General features: G+C 42.1%; 1 protein-coding gene across 1 annotated transcript in view; it reads right to left on the bottom strand.

Annotated features, from left to right (window-relative positions):
- LOC126456513 (probable G-protein coupled receptor 179) overlaps positions 1-22707 on the bottom strand; it is a 1523402-nt gene that overhangs the window by 1025544 nt on the left and 475151 nt on the right. Inside the window, exon 2 of the mRNA XM_050092263.1 lies at positions 11309-11378. The gene's annotated coding sequence lies outside the window, so the exon portion shown is untranslated. The remainder of the gene's footprint in view (positions 1-11308; positions 11379-22707) is intronic.

Raw genomic sequence — 22707 nt, 5'->3', positions numbered from 1 at the left:
ATATAGGCAGTGCAATTGTCGATAATAGGCAAACTTAAGGAAAAATTATTGAACGACAGACAGAGCTAGGAAGACATCAAAAGCAGAGCAGCACTGGGAAAAGAGGGCATCCCTGGCTAAGAGAATCTACTAGTACTAAACATAGGCCTTCCGGCCGGGGTGGCCGGGCGGTTCTAGGCGCTATAGTCTGGAACCGTGTGACCGCTACGGTCGCAGGTTCGAATCCTGCCTCGGGCAGGGATGTGTGTGATGTCCTTAGGTTAGTTAGGTTTAAGTAGTTCTACATTTATCTACATTTATACTCCGCAAGCCACCCAACGGTGTGTGGCGGAGGACTGATGACCTCAGCTGTTAAGTCCCATAGTGCTCAGAGCCATTTGAACCATTTGAGCCTTAATTTGAGGATGAAATTTCTGAGAATGTATGGTAGTGAAATGATGCTACAGGTGAATGTTGAAACTTAGATGGACAGATAAGGTAAGGATTGAAGAGGTTCTGCGCAGAATAGCAGAGGGAAAGAAGAAGGGACAGGATGATAAGACATCTCCTAAGACATCCGCGAATAACTTGCATGGTATTAGAGGGAGCTGTAGAGGGTAAAAACTATAGGGGAAGACAAAGATTGAAATACATCCAGCAAATATTTGAGGACATAGTTCGCAAGTGCTACTCTGAGATGAAGAGGTTGGCACAGGAGAGGAATTCGCGGCGGGGCACATAAAACCAATCAGAAGGTTGATGACTCAAAAAAACAGGCAAAAATCGTCGGGATTCTCGGTTTTCCGTGTGGGTGAACCGTCTTTATACCTAATTAAGTTTGTACGGATCCCTCAGTGTGTCATTTTTTAAAACGTGTTCCATGTTGTTCATCTGACACTTTCCGCATCAATACGTTCATAATGAATGTGATCTATAGAAGAAGTAACTGCCTGACTAGTTCCTATAGTAACTGTAATAAAATTTCACTCATGACCTATCTTAATATAAACTACAACACTCCTTCAGCACGTTTCATTGTACAATGTACTTTACATCCGTACCTGTTAATGCAGGTGTTCCTCTCTTTGTACCCGCATATGGACGCAGAACTGCACTTCTCTCTGCAGTAATTTTCGTGTTGTTTCAAACATCCCCGAATCAGCTCTCTTATTTTAACAGGAGTTATGAAACAACAAGACAGTGCTTCCTATATTTCACACTCTTTCTTTTCCCATTTTTAAAGTAACTTCAAATTGTCATTTTATTGCTAATGTTAATTATTTGAAATACTGTAACGCAAAATCAACACAAATCATTTACAAATAAAGCTGCAAAGAAGCGTAGAAGATAGGTTTCCAGTCAGGGATTTTGTGATATGAAATAACAGTCTCCAAAAAAATGGCACTAATGTCGCTGTACATGAGAGTGCCACGGACAGATGCTAGTTGACAGTGAGTGATGTCGGAAATGAGCATTTGGTAAAGCGCGCGCTAAGCTTTGTGTGTGAACGTCGTGGTGATACAATGTTACACGCAGCAGGTTGAAAATAATGAATGGAATCCACCTCTAAGTAAGACTATGTCAATTCAGAATTTTAGAAATGTAAAAGGATTGCCACAATATTACAATCAAGAAATTAACATTGTAGATAGTTTGTTAACTTCAGATTTAGTCATCACTGCTAACAATCGGATTCTGTTCCCATCATTGCACCAACCGAGTGTCATATTCATGAAAAAAAAAAAACTGTATTCATGAAAGAGCCAGACAGTAAATCATAAATTTTGCTAACTCGGTGAAAAGAGAAACGAACAGTGTCGATTAACTTTTGTAAATTTAATTACCTTCATTACCTTTTTCAGAAAGAGACATTTTGTTCATTGAACTTAGTTTGCTGGTAAAAGTATAGTAAATAATTTATTTCAAGTGTTATAAGATTTTATGTATTTATTTAAATGTTGTATTATTCTTGGCTTTCATACTTCCTGCGTTGATTGTTTCCACTGTTGCTGATTCTGACGTATTCAGTGTAAATTTTTAATGACTCTTAAAGTGGGTTGCGTGTACTGAAAAAAAGGGTAGTGAAACCCGAAGACAGTAAATATTACAGTGAAGTTACTATTCTCTATTATTACTGTGTTATGTGTCACACATAGTAAATGACTTTTAATTTCGAATTATTGCCCAGTGTTTCGTGACATTACAGTTAATTTTGAAATACTTTTAATCGTATCTCATTTTCAAACGAGGTCTCGCGCTTGCCTTGTCTGTTACTGCCGAGACGATTAGGAGTAGTTATTACTTAAATTCACATTTTCACTCAACATAATCAGTTCGACAACTTTTGCTCAAGTAGGAGCTCGCTACCATATTATTTCATTCAATGACTTAAATTTTTCTAAATTTCCGGTCAAAATTAGTAACATTCTCTTAATTATTCAGATTCACTAAGCAAAATTACACATTTTTCCAGTTTCAGTCATTATTAGGGCAATGAGTTTCGTTGGAATAACAGCTTCCAGTAGTATACTGATTAGTATTCTGCTGATAAAAATTTATTCGGGATGGATTTCTTTCCTCCACGTTACAGGACACTAAGTTACACGTGTCATTCAGAACCTGAGATTGTGGGCAGATTACAGACTACACAATTTCCTCATCCAGTTCTTCCAACTTGTCAACAAGAGGGCTGTACACTTCACTTTTGAGGTGACTTCAGGGAGAAAAATCCGCAGTACTGAGACCAGATTGTCCTGAGTGTCAAGGTGCAGAAACCGCTCGATATATCATCCAGGACCATAGAGCCGCGTTAGGTATCGTCTTACATCACCAGTAAAATCTGTCGTAATACATCGACCACTTTCCCCAACCATGGGCAATAAAAGAAATATGAGCCCATGTATGTAAATGTTACGTCTACAACTTCGAGTCGCCGTTTTGCAAGAGATGGCAGTATCAGCAAGTGGTGGTGCAGGTGGTAGGTCGTAAATCTAACACAATGTGATTTGTGATTCATCATGAAGCTGTTCTCGACTGAACCTGTAAACTTACGCACCCAGTTCTCGTCATTTGCGGGATGTTTTCATTTTCTGCCTTAACCGGAAGAAATCTGCGTTTGAGGCTTATAAAATGCTGGGTAAGTACTATGGTGAGGCATCTATTAGTGAAAGAACTGGCAGAGAGTGCTTTTAACGCATCCCTCAGAGAGATTTTCTCGTCTGAGACTAGCATGACGTTGAAGAAAGAAGGTCTTCGAAGCTACTGAGTTGACGAAAACAATCACAGGAGATCGTTAGCGAAAGTAATTGACGGGTTCGAGCTTAGCACTGAAAGATAAACAGCCAGAACACAGCGATAGACATGAAAAGTTGATTTTGCACCATGACAATCCTCGATCTCATGTCACAAAACCTGTCAAAACATACTAGAAAAAGTTAAATGGTAAGTCGAATCCCACTCGTTATATTCTCCAGCAATATCCCCCTCTGACTACCACCCTTTCTGATCGGTGGCACACGGTCTGGCTGACCAGCGCTTCTGGTCATATTATCAAGAGCCAAATTTGATCGATTCATGAATCTCCTGAAGAGGCTCCCAATTCTTCCGTTTCGGAGATCGTATGCGGAATTCCAAAGATGAGAAAAACAGTGGCCATAGATGTCCAATACTTTGAAATGTAAATTATTTGTACGTTTTTCACAATAAATCCTCGAAGTTCGAGAAAAAAAAAAAGGCGGAAGAAAAATTGTAGACCTAACTCTATTAAAATTTCTCATTTCAGATACACTGGTGAGAGAAACTTGAGAACGGAAGCGACTTCAGCATGAATTGCCACTGCCAAATAACATAGCTCGATGAAACTTGGAGCGCACGAACGAGTTTAGCGTACGTCATCTCGCAGGTTTACGCCTACTTAACAGGCAGCCCAAATGACACTGCTGTACCGCGTGCAGCCTTAATGCCCCTTGGAGCCACTCTGCCTCTTGGGACACAGCAGTTTCACAACAAACGTCATCTCAATTAGAAGATATTTGATCTTCTGGAAGAAGGTCCAATAATAAGCACCTGTTAACGTTCTTGAGAGACGCACACTTCGAAGAATACGGTAGACGGAGTAGTGGTGGACCAGGAAATACGTGCCTACCTTAATACCGTGTGTAAGCAATGGAGACAAATGATTTTGAACCCAGAGTTTAGTTCTGTGCTGCACCTAGCTACAGTTTTCATTGTTCACAGATGAGGCCTCTTTCGACAATGATGTCGTTTTCTGCTACTGCAATCTCCATCCCTGGAGTGTTAGAAAGACATACTCCCCTTAGTCTCATATCATCTATAACGATTCTCCATCAGCTGATGTTCTGGTCTCATATCGTGGGAGATCAACGATCTTGTTCGACAGTGCTGGACGTACCCTCATGTAGCGACAGCTGGTAGCACTTAATGCACCCAGGAACATTGCCGAACATGATCGTTTTGGTGGTGCAGTTGTTGTGTGGTGTCATAATGTTGCAGGGGCGTAGTGACCTCCAAATCTCTGCACACGGCACCCGCACAGGTCCACGTTGTTGGGGCAGAGTACTACTTCCTGATGTGTGTCCTTCAGGGTTGCATTCGACCATCACTTCGTTTTTATGGAAGACAATACGCGACCGCATCGAACAGCTCAGGTGGAGCAGCTCTTGGAACAAGAGGATTTTCGGCGTATGCACTGGCCTGTCGGTTCGCCCGGTTGAAATTCCATAGAGCCCATGTGGAACGCGTTAGGGAGAACGTCCAAATGCTCCAACGACCATCCAGCAGTTGTCAGTCATGCTGAGGGGAGTCCGCAGCTCGTGGTAGTGGATAGCATTGCTGCCTCTGGATTACGGGGTCCCGGCCCGTAAACTGGGTGTTTGTATTGTCCTCATCATCGTTATCGTCATTCGTGACAGTGGCTAGATTGGATTGTGTAAAAAAATTAAAATGTGTAAACATTGTGGCTTTCAAATGGCTCTGAGCACTATGGGACTCAACTGCTGAGGTCATTAGTCCCCTAGAACTTAGATCTAGTTAAACCTAACTAACCTAAGGACATCACAAACACCCATGCCCGAGGCAGGATTCGAACCTGCGACCGTAGCGGTCTTGCGGTTCCAGACTGCAGCGCCTTTAACCGCACGGCCACTTCGACCGGCATTGTGGCTTTGTACAGGCGCTGACAACCGCACAGTTCAGCGCCCCGCAAACCAAAATCGTCATATTTCGGCGGGATTACACCCCGCCATTTTCAAGGCAAATATCGGTGGTCACTGAAAATGTTACCTGGCGGAATACCGTTAAGTTGTTTGAAAATTGGATACGCCAGGAGAAACTCAGGTCTCAAAATAATCATCCTTGCGCCTGTACAACAGGTTTTCTTCCACAATCTAGATTTTTCCCTTAGGCTAGTTTCAAGTATAACAAACATTAATAATCATTATGTCTGAACAGAACGCAAGTCAACATCAATTTTTTTTCCTTTATTATAATTTCCATTCCCCATCAGGGGCGGGCTGGCAGCAGCATAAGCGCTGCTCTTCAGCCGAGAGACATAAGCAGACAGGAAGACAATATAAAGGAGAAAACATGGCGGAATATAGAAACAAAACAGGCGGAAACATAAGAAAAGAAAGCATACAAAGCGGTGACTGTAAAACGAAGGTAAAAGTCTAAAAAAGTATTTTAAACAAAAAACACACACTGGATTAAAATGCACCAGGCAAAGTACGACCAGAGCATAAAAAGCCACAGGACGTTTAAAACAGCCACTTGACGGACGACGTAGCACGGAACAATCATGGACGATAAACAGGTCGAGCACACAATTAAAACCACATCACTAGATGACACTGTAGAACGGCACCAAAACACAAAACTGACGCAGCACACTGATAACGATTAAAAACATGGGAGGATCTTCCAGGGAGGGGGCGACAAGGGAGAAGAGAAAAAGGAGGCGAGGAGAGAAAGGGGAATGAGGTGGGGGGGGGGCGCCGAAGGAGGGATAGGAAGGGAAGGGAAGGGAAGGGAAGGGAAGGGAAGGGAAGGGAAGGGAAGGGAAGGTAGAAGAAAGCAGCTGGGGGGGGGGGGAGGGGGCTATAGGGACTCAGGGAGAGAAGCAGGAAAATTTGCTCTGGGCGAAGGAGGGGTGAGGAAAGGGGGCGCTGGGGAGGGGGGAACAAGGCCAGTTACAATTGGAAGGAAGGGTAGATGTCACGACGAAGTTCAACATTCGGGAGGAGGAGGTGCTAGAGATAGCCCCGATGAAACAGTTGGAGGGTGTGGAGGTGGAGAGAGGAAGGGAAAATGTATCTTAGATTATATAAACCAACTTTGTCAAAATTAAATGCGAGAATATTTGTGTAATAGGCTAATTTACTGGAAATTATTATGATTTATTCACTTGGTATGATTGTGGAGCAAAATAGATGACCAAATCACAGGTTTTAAACTTCGCTACACTGTAACTAACTTGCTGATGGAGCCCAGTAAATGAATTAAAAACGCAAACTTTTGTACAGTGATTTATTTCAGCTCATCATCTTTGCATTGCAGGGCCGAGTTATCCTCTGGCAACATAAGAAACGTCTGAATGGCCTAAACGAACCTTTTGTGAAAATATTGAAAACAGTTTTCAGTTGCAAAATTTCATATAAATTCAGCGGATGCGTTTTGTAACAGGACACTGTTTTCGTTAAGCACCAGTTAACCGTTGTGTGTGATTATCATTATTGATAATCTTTCTTTACATTCATTTACAGATAGTCAGATGCAGTTTAGATTAACTGTTATCACATACATCAAAAGTTATTTGCACAATTATGTTCGTGTTTAAAAGTAGGGTGGAAAATACGATTCTAGATCAGACGCCGTACTTGGAATTTAAAAGTACTTGCTTTCACATTGCTAGCGACAGGTTTAGGCACACACAGCTACCAGTTGAGAAAAGTAAAAGCGTTTTAGCTTCAACTTTTCCATGGGCACCAGCATCTACGGCCAGGCGGCTTGTCAGACGTCGCAGTAATAAATTAAACACGTAGAACCACCTATCTTTTATTGAAAATCGTATCAAAAACCATACTTTAGTTCCTGAGATTATTCCTCATATACAGGCGCGGCAGAGGACTTCAGTAACATGTATAGATGAGAAGAGGAGGCGTGTTTTCTGAGAGTCGTTTGAGATTAAACCACATTAACTCATACACTGGATATTCTGTTTAAGTGAGTGTAACGTCACTAAAGACTACGACAAATTTACATGGCGTGTATGTTTCGAATGAGAATCACGAATCCAAAATCAGCAACAAACGTGAACACCACATCTGAACAAAAGGCTAAGTCACAAGAAGTTTCCTCGAAGTATATGTTATTTCAAATGTACGATAGTGACTTTTGTGTAATAAATCGACTTTTAAAGTACTGACTGCAGAAGAGACATTCACATACATGTTAAAAGAGATCGATGAAAGAAAATGATCCTTGTGAAAATACGTCGCTTTCGGCTCTTACTAATGGTTAAAACATTAATTACGATTTCGGCATCCATAATGAAACAGGAGCGGAAATTAAACTTCAAAGACCAAGATTTACATCGAGGAGAAGTTTGCTAAGACACACTGCAAACACGAAAGGACCGATATTAAGATAAACAAAACGGAATACAAATGTTGTTCGTAGAAGACACAACACGAAATATTTGGATAATGAAAAGACAAATAAATAATTAACGTAATGGAATACTCGTTAATTATACAAAAACATCTTTTCAGTCAATATTTGCTATCCATTAACAAAGTCCCTCTTTTAGAAAGGTTGGCAAACAGCCAGTGTTTACGTTAAAGCTGCCGAAGGCGCGCAAAGCTTTCTGAGCGTAGTAGAAGGTCGAAGGCGCGCACGCGTCCAACATCGCAACAAGTCTGTGTATTGATAACGTTTTCCAAGAGAGAATTCTATCTACATAATTTATATTTTACAATGAAGGTCATTACAATGGTCGGTATATTACCGCCTCCTCACTTCCCCCCCCCCCCCCCCCCCCCCGTCTCATCCCTTCCAAGGATTAAAAAAGCACTTAAGTATTTGCAGTAGTTTTTTTTGCATCTCTGTAACAATGATTTCTTTTCCATGCTCGAGGCGCAGTATTAATGTTATATATGGCTCTGAGCACTATGGGACTTAACATCGATGGTCATCAGTCCCCTAGAACTTAGAACTACTGAAACCTAACTAAACTAAGGACAGCACACAACACCCAGTCATCACAATGATATATATTATTATAATTTGTAGCATGAATCATTAGTTAACACCTGACAACTTTTTCTATGAAAATTAATTATTGGCAAATAGCACGCCCATATAGTAACCAAATCATGGGCTTTATAATACTGACCTACCACTACAGGGTGAACCCGAATTAAATCGACAAACTGTCAGTGGCTGTTTAGCGATATGTTTAATGAATGAGGCCCGTTAGTCTGTGTTGGTCAGTTTCAGAGTGACTGCACTTAGGTTCATTTCTTTCGCGGATTTACTTTTGTATCTGTATTACACTGAAAGTATCAGCACAACATTTCAAATGTCGGTGGCGTGACTGAAAGACTTGCCTGGAAACAAATTTGTTCCATTCAGTAACAGCAGTTGCCGTTGTTGACAGTAATACCTACTCCACACATCGCCCCCCCCCCCTCCCCAGTCTAACATTAAGTGTTCCTCATTACTATCACGTGTTTGTGTTTCGGGCAGCGTTAGTTGTCCATTTCACCGGTGAAGAGAGCTTTTAAATTGTGGGAAGAAGCTAGGCTAAGATTCTTTGGAAGAATCTTAAGTAAAAGTAATTCAACCACGAACAAAATAGTATACAGAATATTTAATCGACCGATTATTGAGTATTGTTGATCTGTCTGCGACCCTTGCCAGGTTGAATTTACAGAAAAGAGAGAGTCTATCCAAGGCAGAACGGTACGTTTAATCGTTTAGTGAGCGCTAGAGTAATATGGAAATCTGCAACAAAATCCAGTGGCAGTTCGTCTTGAGGTTGAAGCTAACTCTTGTGTCAATGTTTGTTTGAAAATAAATTTCTGTTCGAACAGGTTTAGCATAAAAAACACATTTTGTCTTTCTTTCTACCCAGACGTGTTTCGCTGAAGTTACAGCATCTTCAGTAATTTTCTTGTTTTTTGTTAACAAGTTCTGTGAGTTTTGTAACTTACTGTAGGTTGCAGTATAGCTGTTATTCTTCTACAGTTTACAGTAACAACTGTACTGAAAACTACAGAAAGCTACAGAAACTACTTCATATTTTAACAAAAAATCAAATAACAAACTGACTGAAGATACTGCAACTTCAGAGAAACACGTCTGGGTAAAAAAAAGAAAAAAATATGCTTTTTCAAGGCGGAACCTGTCCGAAAACATATGCAGTGGCAGTCGCTGCAAGAGAGATGTCTCGTATCACGTAGAAGCTAACTGTTGAAGTTACGAGAGCGAATGTTCGAAGAAGAGTTGGAGAGTATATTACTTCTTCCCACATAAGTCTTTCGAAATAACCATGACGAAAAAAGAAACACAGAAATTAGAGTTTATACGGAAATGTTTCCACAGCGTCGTTCACCTCACATATCATTCGTGAATCGAAGAGGGCAGCGGAAAATCTTAGTGGTTCAAGAAGTATCCTCTACCACACACAATACGCTGGCCCGATAAGTAGAGATGTAGATGTAAGCCGTGGGGGTCTGGCACCAAATCACTCAAAAAAGATCCCTGCAGAACCCAACGAAATGTTGTTCACCCTGTTTATTCTGAATTTCTGTCCTGAAGGCGATAGTAAATCATGTTAGAATTGAATGTACAAAATGGCGTTAGAAGGTAGTGACGTAGTAGATTAAATATCCGACCAATAACCATACCCATTTTTCTATCTCTAGAGGATGTGGCAGTTGAGGCACCAATGTAGTATTCGAGACGAGCCGGATTCAAGTACACAGCTGACTGTTTATTATGCGTTGTGAGCTGTTCATATCTTCTAAATCTTCCCTCGTATCTTCTAACCAGCTGATTTTTGACATGCGTGGAATTAATAATGTTGTAGCTTTTAGTGAGTGTTTCTTTGTCCATTCTATAAAATACGGCCGTGGAATTTCATGCGTGTCTGCACACTGTCATGATTTACTATTATTATTATTATCAGTTGTTGTTTTTGTAGTGATATACAACCTACATCCTTCTGAATCTGCTTACGGTATTCGTATCTTGGTCTCCCTCTACGATTTTTACCGACCATACGTCCCTCAAATACCAAATTGATGATCCCCTGACGTCGCAGAATGTGTCCTATAACTCGATCCTTTCGTTTGATCGAGTTACGCCACAAATTTCTTGTTTCCCCAGTTCTTTTCAGTACTTCCCCATTAGTACAATTCTGATGCTAGAGGGTTAGAGGGATGGGCAACAGACACTTCCGTTTTAGAAACATTATTCCTGAGTCGTCGTGTCTTAAAATATTCATAAAGTGCATTGAAGCTGTCAGATGTTCTTCAGATTCAGAAAGATCTTCTCTCTGATATGAAACTAAAAGTTTGTCTGCATACTGGAGTTTCCGTAAGTTCAACCTAGCCCCCAGTATATGTCATCCACTCTTCCTTTGACTTTGTTCAATATATTGTTTAAAAGATTACCTAAAGTACTACAATGTACGGGTTGGATTTCCTGCTCTCCATCGTAATATTATTGTCATGTGGAGGACCACACAGTTTCCTACGAAGTCTTCGTGGTGGCGTCATCACTGCTAAATCATCATCAAAGGCTTAACATTTGACGTTGATTTTTCATCCAGAATTTACAATGTTTACACCTTTTTACATTTTCCTTCTGGCCATTCAAAAATGGTTCAAATGGCTCTGAGCACTATGAGACTTAACTTCTGAGGACATCAGTCCCCTAGAACTTATAACTACTTAAACCTAACTAACCTAAGGACATCACACACATCCATGCCCCAGGCAGGATTCGAACCTGCAACCGTAGCGGTCTTGCGGTTCCAGACTGTAGCGCCTAGAACCGCTCGGCCATTCCGGCCGGCTTTTGGCCATTTTTGACGGTTGTTGAAGGGGGTAGGGGGATGGGGAAGAGACCTTCTAACACCTGTGCATATGTGAAATACCTCTCAGATTACACACCGAGCAATTTTAATCTTGAAGTTGTGTTTATAAGAGTATACGTTTGAAATGAAGGTTCATACAGGTACAGGGCCACACCAGCGAAATATTTCCTTTACTAAATGGGGTACAAAGATAAAATAACGTGGACTCACCAAATAATTGCTCACTCTGGAACTGTTCTTGATGCTTCCTCTTAGAAACCCTTCCGGCCAAAAGAAGTACCTGAAACAAGATACATTACGATCAGCACATCGTTACAGTAGAACAGTGTATGTACTGCATTAGGTGTCATGAAATCTGCAGACTCTCTAGCCGTTCTCTTTACCTGTGTATTTAATAATACCCAGTTATCTATTGTAAAAGCCCTGAAAGACATCGTTTAATGGCTTACGTTTCTAAATTTGTTTCTGTACTGTGATAAGGATAGCGAATCTTTATATGGATCAAATTAAAGATTTTGTTTTTATGCTTGTAATGTTAGTGAACAAGTGGTGCTGAGCAGTCACTGAATCACGGGGCTCATTTACTACAAATGAACCGTGCTTGAGGTGCCATGGTTACCAGCTGCACGCGGAAGAGCATGTGGACCGTTGAGGAACAGAGAAAGACGTGCTAGCAGCATATAGGTATGAGGCGGGCCTGTGGGTCTCAGTCGGTGAGTGGTGCCTGTGAAATACAAGAGTACACAATCGGCTACCGGATGACTCTATGGTTCTGAACTGTCAAGCCATTTTACCCATCTGAGCGGCAAACGAAGGTAACAGTATAACACAATTTGAAATAAAGCAAACGACGTTCCATAGATTATGACAGGAACTATGACACAGAGCCTCTCAAACTGACAAAACACAGTTGCTTTACACTGATGGGCCAAAAGATTGTGACCACTAGTTTAAAAGTGAGTTAGTCCATCTTTTGAACGCAATAGATCAGCGATTGTGCGTGGCATGGATTCTACTAGTAGTTGATAGATTTCGGAGATATGAAGTACCGTACGTTTGCGCCTAGGTCACGTAATTCACGTAAATTATAGGCCCAATAGCGTCCCAGATGTGATCCATAGATTTAATATCAGATGTATTTGGTAACCATGTATCAACATGAGTTCACTGTCATACTCATTAAACCACTGTAGCTCGAGTCTGGCTTTGCGACATGGACAGTTCCACTGCTGGGAGATGCCATCGCCGTTGGTTAGCACATTAACCATGAAAGTGTGCAGGTGATCCGGAATAACCACGACATAGTTCACATTTCTGATCCCGCCTTCGATTACTATCCAGGACCCATGGAAGCTCAGGTGATTGTCTGCCATAGCATAAAACGGGCCCCACCGGCAGCGTCCGCGACGACGTGCATGTTTCGAGCAGCGATTTACCTAGCTGATGACCTTTTTGGATCCGACCATAGATCTGGTATAGCAAGAAACATGATTCTTCCGACCAGGTGACACATTTACACTAGTCAACAATCCAATCTCTACTGCAATGGTAAACGGTGTATGTGTGTGTGTGTGTGTGTGTGTGTGTGTGTGTGTGTGTGTGTGTGTGTGAATTCCTAAGGGACCAAACTGCCGAGGTCATCGGTCCCTAGACTTACATACTACTTAAACTAACTTATGTTAAGAGCAACAGAAACACCCACGGCCGAGAGAGGACTCGAACCTCTGGCAGAAGGGGCCGAGCAATGCTTGACATAGCGTCTCAAACCGCGTGGCCACTCCGAGCGGCGTCAATGACGTAATCACTACGTCAACACGGAAACACCTAAGTGTCGTCCGACGTGCAGCCCCATGTTAAGAAATGTGCAGTGAACCGTGTGTTCCGGAACCCTTGTGAATGCACCAGCTTTATACACTGAGCTGACAGAAGTCGTGTCGGACCCCTTTCTCCTGGCATAGTGCAGTAACTCGGCGTGGCATTGGCTAAACGAGCCGCTGGAAGTCCCGTGGAGAAATACTGAGTTATACTGCCTCTACAGCCGTCCATAATTGTGAAAGTGTTGCCGGTGCAGGATTCTGTGCACGAACTGACCATTCGATTATGTTCCATAAATGTAAGATGGCATTCATGTCGGGCGAACCGGGTGGCCAAAGCATTCGCTAGAATGTGCAGAATGTTCTTCAGACGAATCACAAACAATTGCCGCTCGATGACACGGGACATTGTCATCCATAAAAATTCCATCGCTGTTATGGAACATGAAGCCCTTGAACGGCCGGAAATGGTCTCTGCTGGCTCAGGTGGACCAGAGGACCCAATCCGGTCCGCATAAACACTGGTTATGGAGCCACCAACAGCTTGCACACCGCCTTATTGACAACTTAGGACCATAGCTTCGTGGGGACTGCGCCACACCCGAACACTACTATTAGCTCTTACCAAAATGATATCGGGACTCGTCTGACCAGGCCACCGTTTGCCAGTCGTCTAGGGTCCAACCGATATGGTCGCAATCTCAGGAGAGGCGCTGTAAACGGTGTCGTGCTTTAGCAAAGACACTTGCATCAGTTGTCTTCTGCCATGGCCCATTAACACCAAATATCGCCGGACTGTCCTAACGGATACGTTCGTAGTACGTCCCCCATTGATTTCTGTCGTTATCTCACGCAGTGTTGCTTGCATGTTAGCACTGACAACTCTGAGCAAAAACTTCTGCTCTCGGTAGTTAAGTGAAGGCCACCCGTGGTGAGAGGTGTAGCTGGAATTTGGTATTCTTGTCACGCTGTTGACACTGGATCTCGGAATACTGAGCTCCCTAACAATTTACGAAATAGAATGTCACATTCATCTAGGTCCAACTACCGGTCTGCATTCAAACTCTGTTAATTCCCCTCAGGCGGCCATAATCACGTTGGAAAGCTTTTCACACGAATCACCTGAATCCAAATGACAGCTCTACCAACGCACTTGCCGTTTTATGCCTTATGTACCATATGCTATCATCGTCTGTATATGTGCATATCGCTTTCTTATGACCTTCGTCACCTCAGTGTACTCTGTTGTGAGATCTGCCACGGGTCGCCGCCTATCCGCCTATCCCACATTACAGAGCTGCAAAGACTGAGACCTCCACGTTCTGTCGTGACGCATGAACGTCCAACACATTGTCGCTAACTAGCGTTTTCGCCGTCTTCAACTACTTTCTATAGATTCTCACGACAGTAGCTCGCGTGCAGACGACGTGCCTAGCCGTTTCAGAAAGATGCTCGTTCCCTGGGGCCTGCCCACAACAAATTGTGCTTGGTGCAAGTTTCTTACGTTAGTGGATTTAGTTATTTGTGACCGGTATCGTCACTAGAATGATACTCCATTCGTCTTTTTTCTACTTCCCTTTCCACTGCAGTTATCCACAACAATAGTTAGCCGCATGCAGTCTCACGGTGAACAGTTGCCATAATGTTTTGGCTCTTAAGTGCATTTACCTTTCAACGCAACTTGTATTTCCAGACGGTGGGTGACTTGACATGGACTTTTCTTGTAAAAGTTGCAGTTTGGCTGTTCGGGGAGCATTTCATCTCGAAAATCACTTCGTCATAGGTCTGAAAATGCCTCGCACACAATGATTTCATCACCAGAATAAAAAGAACTGGGCGTTAAAAGTTCAAATAGCGCAAGTGACGTTTCACAAGAAAATGATGTAAGCATGTTTTTTTTTCTTCGTCTATGGTTCTGTACAGTGTGATGATGAAGTGTGGGCTCCAAGCCAATGCTTGGACTACATTTAGAATAAATCCAACGGACGAAAAGAGAAGTTTTTCTATTTTTAACGAAACGTCAGGCAAGCATTTTTTTGAAAGTAAAGCAGTAACCTAATGTGTATGTTCTTAAGATTACTTGTGATAACATTTAGCGATTGTTAAACAGGCCCTGTTCTGAAACAGTGCGTGTACATCTTGAGGATAAGTCAGCATATGAACCTAGCCACACGTACGTGGAATGTGTTAATCCAAAGAAACACTTGAAATATTATTTGCGTTCGAAGACAGAATAGATGCAGTGAAGGTCAGTCTAAAGTTTTCCGTATTGGAAATGAAAAGAGAAAACTTTATTTGAATTGAAGCCATAGCAAAGGACAAAGTTGCTAAAGACACTCAAGTAAATAAAATACAATGGGAGAATATTAGTAGGATCAGAATGAGAAATGAAAATCCACTAATGAAGCAGTTCCAGTATTCACTGAAACGAGATCTTGGATTTACTGAAGCGGATTTTACGTGATACAGTACTTGTTGCTCATCAATAACTCTTTTGCTGCATTTGCATTAAGATGACTAAGAAACAAAATTTGAGAAGTGGAACAATATTCGGAAAAAAAGAACTACATCGCTCCAATTCATCATTATTTCTATAACAATATATCCCACTGCCAGAGAGCAGGTAACATGGGTGTAACAAGAGGAAGTGGAGGAAGATGAGGACCTGTTGAAAGGGAAGGAGCCGGCCGGAGTGGCCCAGCGGTTCTAGGCGCTACAGTCTGGAACTGCGCGACCGCTACGGTAGCAGGTTCGAATCCTGCCTCGGGCATGGATGTGTGTGATGCCCTTAGGTTAGTTAGGATTAAGTAGTTCTAAGTTCTAGGGGACTGATGACCTCAGAAGTTAAGTCCCATAGTGCTCAGAGCCGTTTGAACCATTTGGTAGGAAAGGACAAGGAAGGCTGAAAAATGCACAACAGAATCGAAGAGTACGATGAATGTTGCCACGGAAAGGACATTTTTCTAGAGGTTTCACACAAAGAAATGATTCTAGTTCTGTATTAAGGCACTGACTGTGATAGGATTATAGAAAGTGGCAATGAATAATTTGTCATACGTCCTGGAACCACAGCAGTATATTCTCGTTTAGGAATTTTTGGTTTAATTTGGTATTTATCTACTGCTTTTCAGACTGTTATATTAATTTTGCATTACTTACTCCAATATTCTATCTAATGACAAACGTGTGTTTTACTGTGAATATCGAGTGTGTTGAACTAAAAATCTCTTCAGAATAAAACACAGTAAAGCAAATCTTTTCGTGCTTGGACCTATTTTCGTCTAAAAAGTTTTAATTAGTATAGTATTTTTAACGTATTGAAAAATAATGCAGATGCAGTACAGTGCACTATATCATTAGATATAAATATCTAATGTTTCGATAGTAACTCAGATAATTTATAAATAGCCATTGCACTATGGCATTCACTCAGTTTGCTTCAGCAGGCACTTCTGCACTTGTACCCTCAGCCCTTCCATCAACTGTGTGCCATGTAGAGGTCTACATGCGTGACTCAAAACTGATAACTCAAAGCAACTGCGTGTGTGAATGTGACTTGTGCGGAATGAGCTTCGTTTCTGTCGTGGAACATCAACACCTCATGGGACACCTTGCAATGCTTCGTCTTGATAGCTTGCCGTAATGTAGTTAGAAAATTTCCATAATACGAACCTGTGACGATTTGCCCCTTACCAATGTATCATGACAAATCCCACAAAATAACAAATGGTTCAAATGGCTCTGAGCACTATGGGACTTAACATCTGAGGTCATCAGTCTCCTAGAACTTAGAACTACTTGAACCTAACTAACCTAAGGACATCACACACATCCATGCCCGAGGCAGGATTCGAACCTGCGGCCGTAGCGGTCGCGCGGTTCCAAACTGAAGCGCCTAGAACCGCTCGGCCACCTCGGCCGGCCACAAAATATCAGTCAGTATCATCTTACCCGATTATTCACTGAAAACCGCGGCGGAACCATACGTTTCTGAGGCTCATAGTGATCTATCGAAACTGGCCTATGGTGAACAGACTGCTAAAGAAGCATAGAGCTAATACAGCTGCAACATTTCCACTGTTGCTTCGGTACAGTGGGCAGTTTTCAGACGCGGTGAGGACTGAGCAGTAGCGGAATCCAGCGAATCCAGAGGGGCGCGAGCTTTATCCTGTTCAGAATGTCGAACAACAGACTGAAAACTGACCCACGACTCGATTTCACATTTCCACTGGCGTCTAGATTGTGATACACAAATCTTCGAGCACCAGGGCCTCCATTTTTCTTGTTATTATCGGTTTTTCATAAACAGATTTTCTGTCATTTCGTTGCTCGCCATCCGCACTTGTTTGACAATACTGATAACGTCTGCGGAACTTAATCATGGTTCCATATGATGGTGCCTTGTTACCGCAGGCTTCCACCAACTCAACTTTGTCTGTTGCAGCGCCAGCCCCCTTTGAACGCAGAAACAGATTCCCGCAGGACACTCCACATTATCATTGTCCTGGGATATTTTGTTTTGGCTCGTCTGGCAGCGTGATAACGGCACAATGGCCCGAGCATACGAGCGAACACTAAGACTGAGTCTGCAGACGTATACCTGCAATCAAACAAACTAAAAATTAATAATGTGACGTTCTTCTTCTTTCATTTCACCCTCTTTGGGGTACGCTGGATCAATCATTTCTTTGCGCTTTGCTCTTTTCTTATGGACCAGTATTTCTTCATTCTTTCTGATTTTCTTTTCCTCTCTTCTTCCGAGGTGCAGGGTTTGGACTTTTGTGTAGATTTGTCTTGGAACCTTATGTTTTCATGTTCAGTAATTAATTTAGCTGTTAGATCAGTAAGTGAATTTTCTGAAATCTTTAATTATACTAGGTCTTTCTCAGTTTCTTTAAACCAGTTGGGTTTAGTTTTGCGGTTACGGAAAAAGTCAAAGATATTTTTAGTTAATCTGTTGGAATTCATTTTGAGAAGATGACCTTAAAAATTTTTCCTCCCTTTTCGCATAGTATCTTAAAGTTTTTCAATTTTCTTGTAGAGAGTTTCATTTTTGATGTGTATAATGTTATTGTCTTGAAATTTTGGCCCTATGATTTTTCTTGAAATTTTTCTTTCCTGTTGCTCAAGTTTCTCCATTTGGCCTTTGAAATTCATGTTTAGTGTTTCTGCTGCATACAGTGCTTCTGGCTTGATCACTGTCTTGTAATGTGTAATTTTGGACCCCCACGAAAGGGATTTTTTGTTGTATGTATTTTTTGTTAGTTGGAAGGCAAATTCAAGTTTATTTTTTCTGGATTCCCTTGCTTTGCTTTCCCCAGAATTCCAACTAATCCATTCTCCGAGATATTTGAGTTCTTTTACTATCAATCTTTTGTTCTTGAACTTTGAGATATTTACATGAATGCTTGATGTTTGTGAATATCTTTGTTTTTTCAAAGGAGATGTGAAGACCTATTTTAGCTGCTTGTTATGACTATCTACGAATATGATACATTTGGAAAACTTTTTCTGTGTGACTGCATGTGAACGTAGGCTTGCCTGGTGTGTTGATAAAACAAACCCTCAAACAACTTACGGAAATTCAGTCAGGTAATATTTACAGCTACCGCCGATATTTCGGTGGGACTACACTCCGCCATTTTCAAGGAACAAACTGCAACGGAGAGGCGACGTACAGGCAAACTCAAAACCTCGTTTCTTGGAGTAATTCAGGAAAGATAACACACATATTTCCAGAATTACTCCAAGAACCGAAGTTTTAAATTTGGCTGTACATCGCGTCTTCGTTGCAGTTTGTGCCTTGAATTTGGCGGGGTGTAGTCCCACCGAAATATCAGCGGTCGCTGTAAATATTACCTGGCTGAATTCCCTTAAGTTTTTTGAAAATGGTATACGCCAGGAGAAGGTCTCAAAAAACAAATCCTGAAACATCAAGCTGGACAAAGACGCGTATCATATTGCTTAAACGTTTCTGCTTCTTAGAGCATTTGTGAGTAAATTTCACTATCGTGTCTGAAGGCCTCTGTGTACAAACTACTACAGGTCTAGTGCCAACAGTACCTCGGTGTAGAAACTAGCGAGCCCTACAGCAGGCCCCCACCTGGACGGGAGAAGTTGGCAGCCCTGCGGCTTCCCTCTCGTCCGTCAGCAAAGTGTTCAACTTTGTGGCGGACGCCGCTTCCGCCAGACACGCACCGCAGAGTGGCGGCCACGCGCTTTGTCCGCGGTGGGCCAACTTCTGCGACCCGGTGCGTACTACAAGGCCCTACTTTTCGGGTGGGCGTAGTCCACCCACGCACTGACGTCATACCTAGCGTAAGCAAAGTGAGGGTGTGTTAGCTGTTTCATACATTTACTTACAGTAGGCTCCAGTACTCAAAATAATTATGCAACATATAATGCCTGAAGAACAATTTCCGGTGTCAAGACATATTTCGTTGGATAATTTTGAAAATATGTTATATCCATGGATTCATCCATCACTTCTTAATAGAAAGTTTCATAGTTAAGATTTCAAAGCAAACATGCTGCGTTTCTTGCAGACCCTTTTATTTTACGTTTCGGTTTCCTCTCGTAAACCAATCTCCGATTCGTGATGAACATTTGGAACAATTGTAGTCAGTGTGCTTTTCAAACTTATATACGAGACTAAATACTCCACAGGGAAAAAAACTGTCACCTGCAGCGAACATCATGCTAGCACACTGTAAAACCACTTCCAACAATTATAGTGGGCAAAGTTCCACGATGAAGGGTATCGACGTATGTCATATCCAGGTGATGCCATCTATTGATTACTAGATCCAGTAGAAACACGAAATGCCAGGATGTTCAATGATACGTTTAAATGGCGGTTACCTATGTCCAGGAGATTTACAGTGCTATAAAGACTTGATATTAACCTTAGGGGCAATCAAAAGCACTGAAGGTAACATTAAGGGCGCAATAGTAAATCCACTGGTAAATGCAGACGAGAGAGCTGACAGGTGGAAAGAGTGCACTGTAGGCCTCTACGTGGGGGAAGACTTGTCTGAGGACGTCATACGAGAGGAAACAGGAGTCGATAGGGAGGATATAGGGGATATAGTATTAGAATCAGTATTTGCAAGACTTAAAATCAAATAAGGCAGAACGGAAGGATAACATTCCATCGAAATTTCTAAAATCAATGGAAGAATTGGCAACAAAAAGACTATTCACATTGGTGTGTAGAATGTATGAGTCTGGCGAAAATCTGACTTTCGGAAAAACATCATCCACGCAATTCCAAAAAGGCGAGAGCCGACAATTGCGAGAATTATCGTTCAATGAGCTTAACAGCTGATACCTCCAAGTTTCTGAAGAAAGTAGTATACAGAAGAATGGAGAAAAACTGAAGATATGTTGGATGACGAACATATTTGGCTTAAGAAAGGTAAAGGTACCAGAAAAGCAATTCTGTCGTTGCGGTTGATATCGGAAAGAAGACTAAAGAAAAATCAAGACACTTTCATAGGATTTGTCGACCTGGAAAAAGCCTACGACAATACAAAATGGGGCAAGATGTTCGAAATTCTGAGAAAAATTTTGCTGTCACAAATGTAATATCCAGAGCATCCGAAAAGATGATGGTGTGAGCCAACTGACAAGCCATCATCACAGCGACTCCTTTCATTGTCGTTCAGCAATCTCTCACAATCTTTTCTGTCACTATTTTTACGAATTCATCGGTAAACCCTGGCTTTATTCAAGGGCTATCAAAAGCAATATTTCATGCTTCTAAAACTCTTCTACACTTAATTCCCTTGTTACAATAAAATGTAATACAAATTCACTGATGCATCCTGGAGCAAAATAGATAATCGCCATTACAACCAAAATATATGTATGCTTCTTCAGGCTGATAACAGATTAAATATCTGATGTGTTTAATATTGTATAAATGCTTTAGTGGAATGTTTACAAACTGAATAACAAAAAACATTAGCGCCAATCGGACTAATATAACACGTGAAACCACAAAATTCCAGTTACGTTCTTAATATACCTCGTAGAATTCATTAATATGATTATTTGACCCTTATCCATTTTAAAATCAGTTCTTCTGCTCTGTTTAGTAAAGTTAGTTTCAGTTTCAAATGTTGAATAAAGTGGCTTGTTTAAATGGCTCTCTGAATATATTCTTTCTCAGTAGTTGGTGCATGCATAGTTATATGTGGGAATGATTCCAAAGTCCTTCAGTATTAGTTCATAGTGTCAATATATATTGGTCAGACTGCATCCATGTGAGCGATTAATTAATTATTTGGCACAGTAACAACTGTTTTAACGCGACACTTCGGTTTGCCATGTCCGAAGAAAAGCAAACGCAAACGCAGAAGAATTGTTAATGGCGTATGAACAAAACCTGAAGCACAAACCGAGAGAATAACCTCGACCAAGCTTGTCATTGTGGGCGTCGTAGTAACGTCGGTAACCGGAAAGCTTCAGGTACGTCACGGCGGGCCGCAGCGTGCCAAACTGCACGCGCGCCTGGTATGGAGGCTGAGTGCGCACCACGGCTCGGCCCCCCTCGTCTTTGCACGTTCTTTCACAGAAGTATTCTGTACAGTGTGACATTTCATTTAGTATTGCGGCGCGGCACTTTTCGGTCAGCAAAACTGTATTCGGTTCAGCAGAATCGTGATGTCTGCGCAGTTTACCCTTCACCATTTGCTTGTGATGTGAAGGGCACTCACAGGTCCACTGGATATTTGCAGAAAAAGAGTCAGTCTAACGCTCTATCGTCAAAAGAAATAAAATTGAACCGGAATTACGAGGACAGGGATGAGAATCCCCACTATCTACACTAACGGCCATTAAAATTGCTACACCACGAAGATGACGTGCTACAGACACGAAATTTAACCGACAGGAAGAATATGCTTTGATATGCAAATGATTAGATTTTCAGAGCATTCACACAAGATTGGCGCCGGTGGCGACACCTACAACGTGCTGACATGAGGGAAGTTTCGAACCGATTTCTCATACACAAACAGCAGTTGACCGGCGTTGCGTGGTGAAACGTTGTTGTGATGCCTCGTGTAAGGAGGAGAAATGCGTACCATCACGTTTCCGACTTTGATAAAGGTCGGATTGTAGCCTATCGCGATTGCGGTTTATCGTATCGCGACATTGCTCCTCGCGTTGGTCGAGATCCAATGCCTGTTAGCATAATATTGAATCGGTGGGTTAGGAGGGTAATACGGAACGCCGTGCTGGGTCCCAACGGCCTCGTATCACGAACAGTCGAGATGACATGCATCTTATCCGCACGGCTGTAACGGATCGTGCAGCTATGTCTCGATCCCTGAGTTAACAGATGTGGACGTTTGCAAGACAACAACCATCTGTACGAACAGTTCGACGTCGTTTGCAGCAGCATGAACTATCAGCTCGGAGACCATGGCTGCGGTTACCCTTGACGCTGCATCACAGACAGGAGCGCCTGCGATGTTGTACTCAACGACGAACCTGGGTGCACGAATGACAAAACGTCATTTTTTTCGGATGAACCCAGGTTTTGTTTACAGCATCATGATGGTCGTATCCGTGTTTGGCAACATCGCGGTGAACGCACATTGGAAGCGTGTATTCGTCATCGCCAGACTGGCGTATCACCCGGCGTGATGGTATGGGGTGCCACTGGTTACACGTCTCGGTCACCTCTTGTCCACATTGACGGCACTTTGAACATTGGACGTTACATTTCAGATGAATTACGACCCGTGGCTCTACCCGTCACTCGATCCCTGCGAAACCCTACATTTC

This window comes from Schistocerca serialis, chromosome 2 (assembly GCF_023864345.2).
Source record: "Schistocerca serialis cubense isolate TAMUIC-IGC-003099 chromosome 2, iqSchSeri2.2, whole genome shotgun sequence".
Classification (NCBI taxonomy): Eukaryota; Metazoa; Arthropoda; class Insecta; order Orthoptera; family Acrididae; genus Schistocerca; species Schistocerca serialis.
This window is presented reverse-complemented; position numbering and strand designations above follow the sequence as displayed.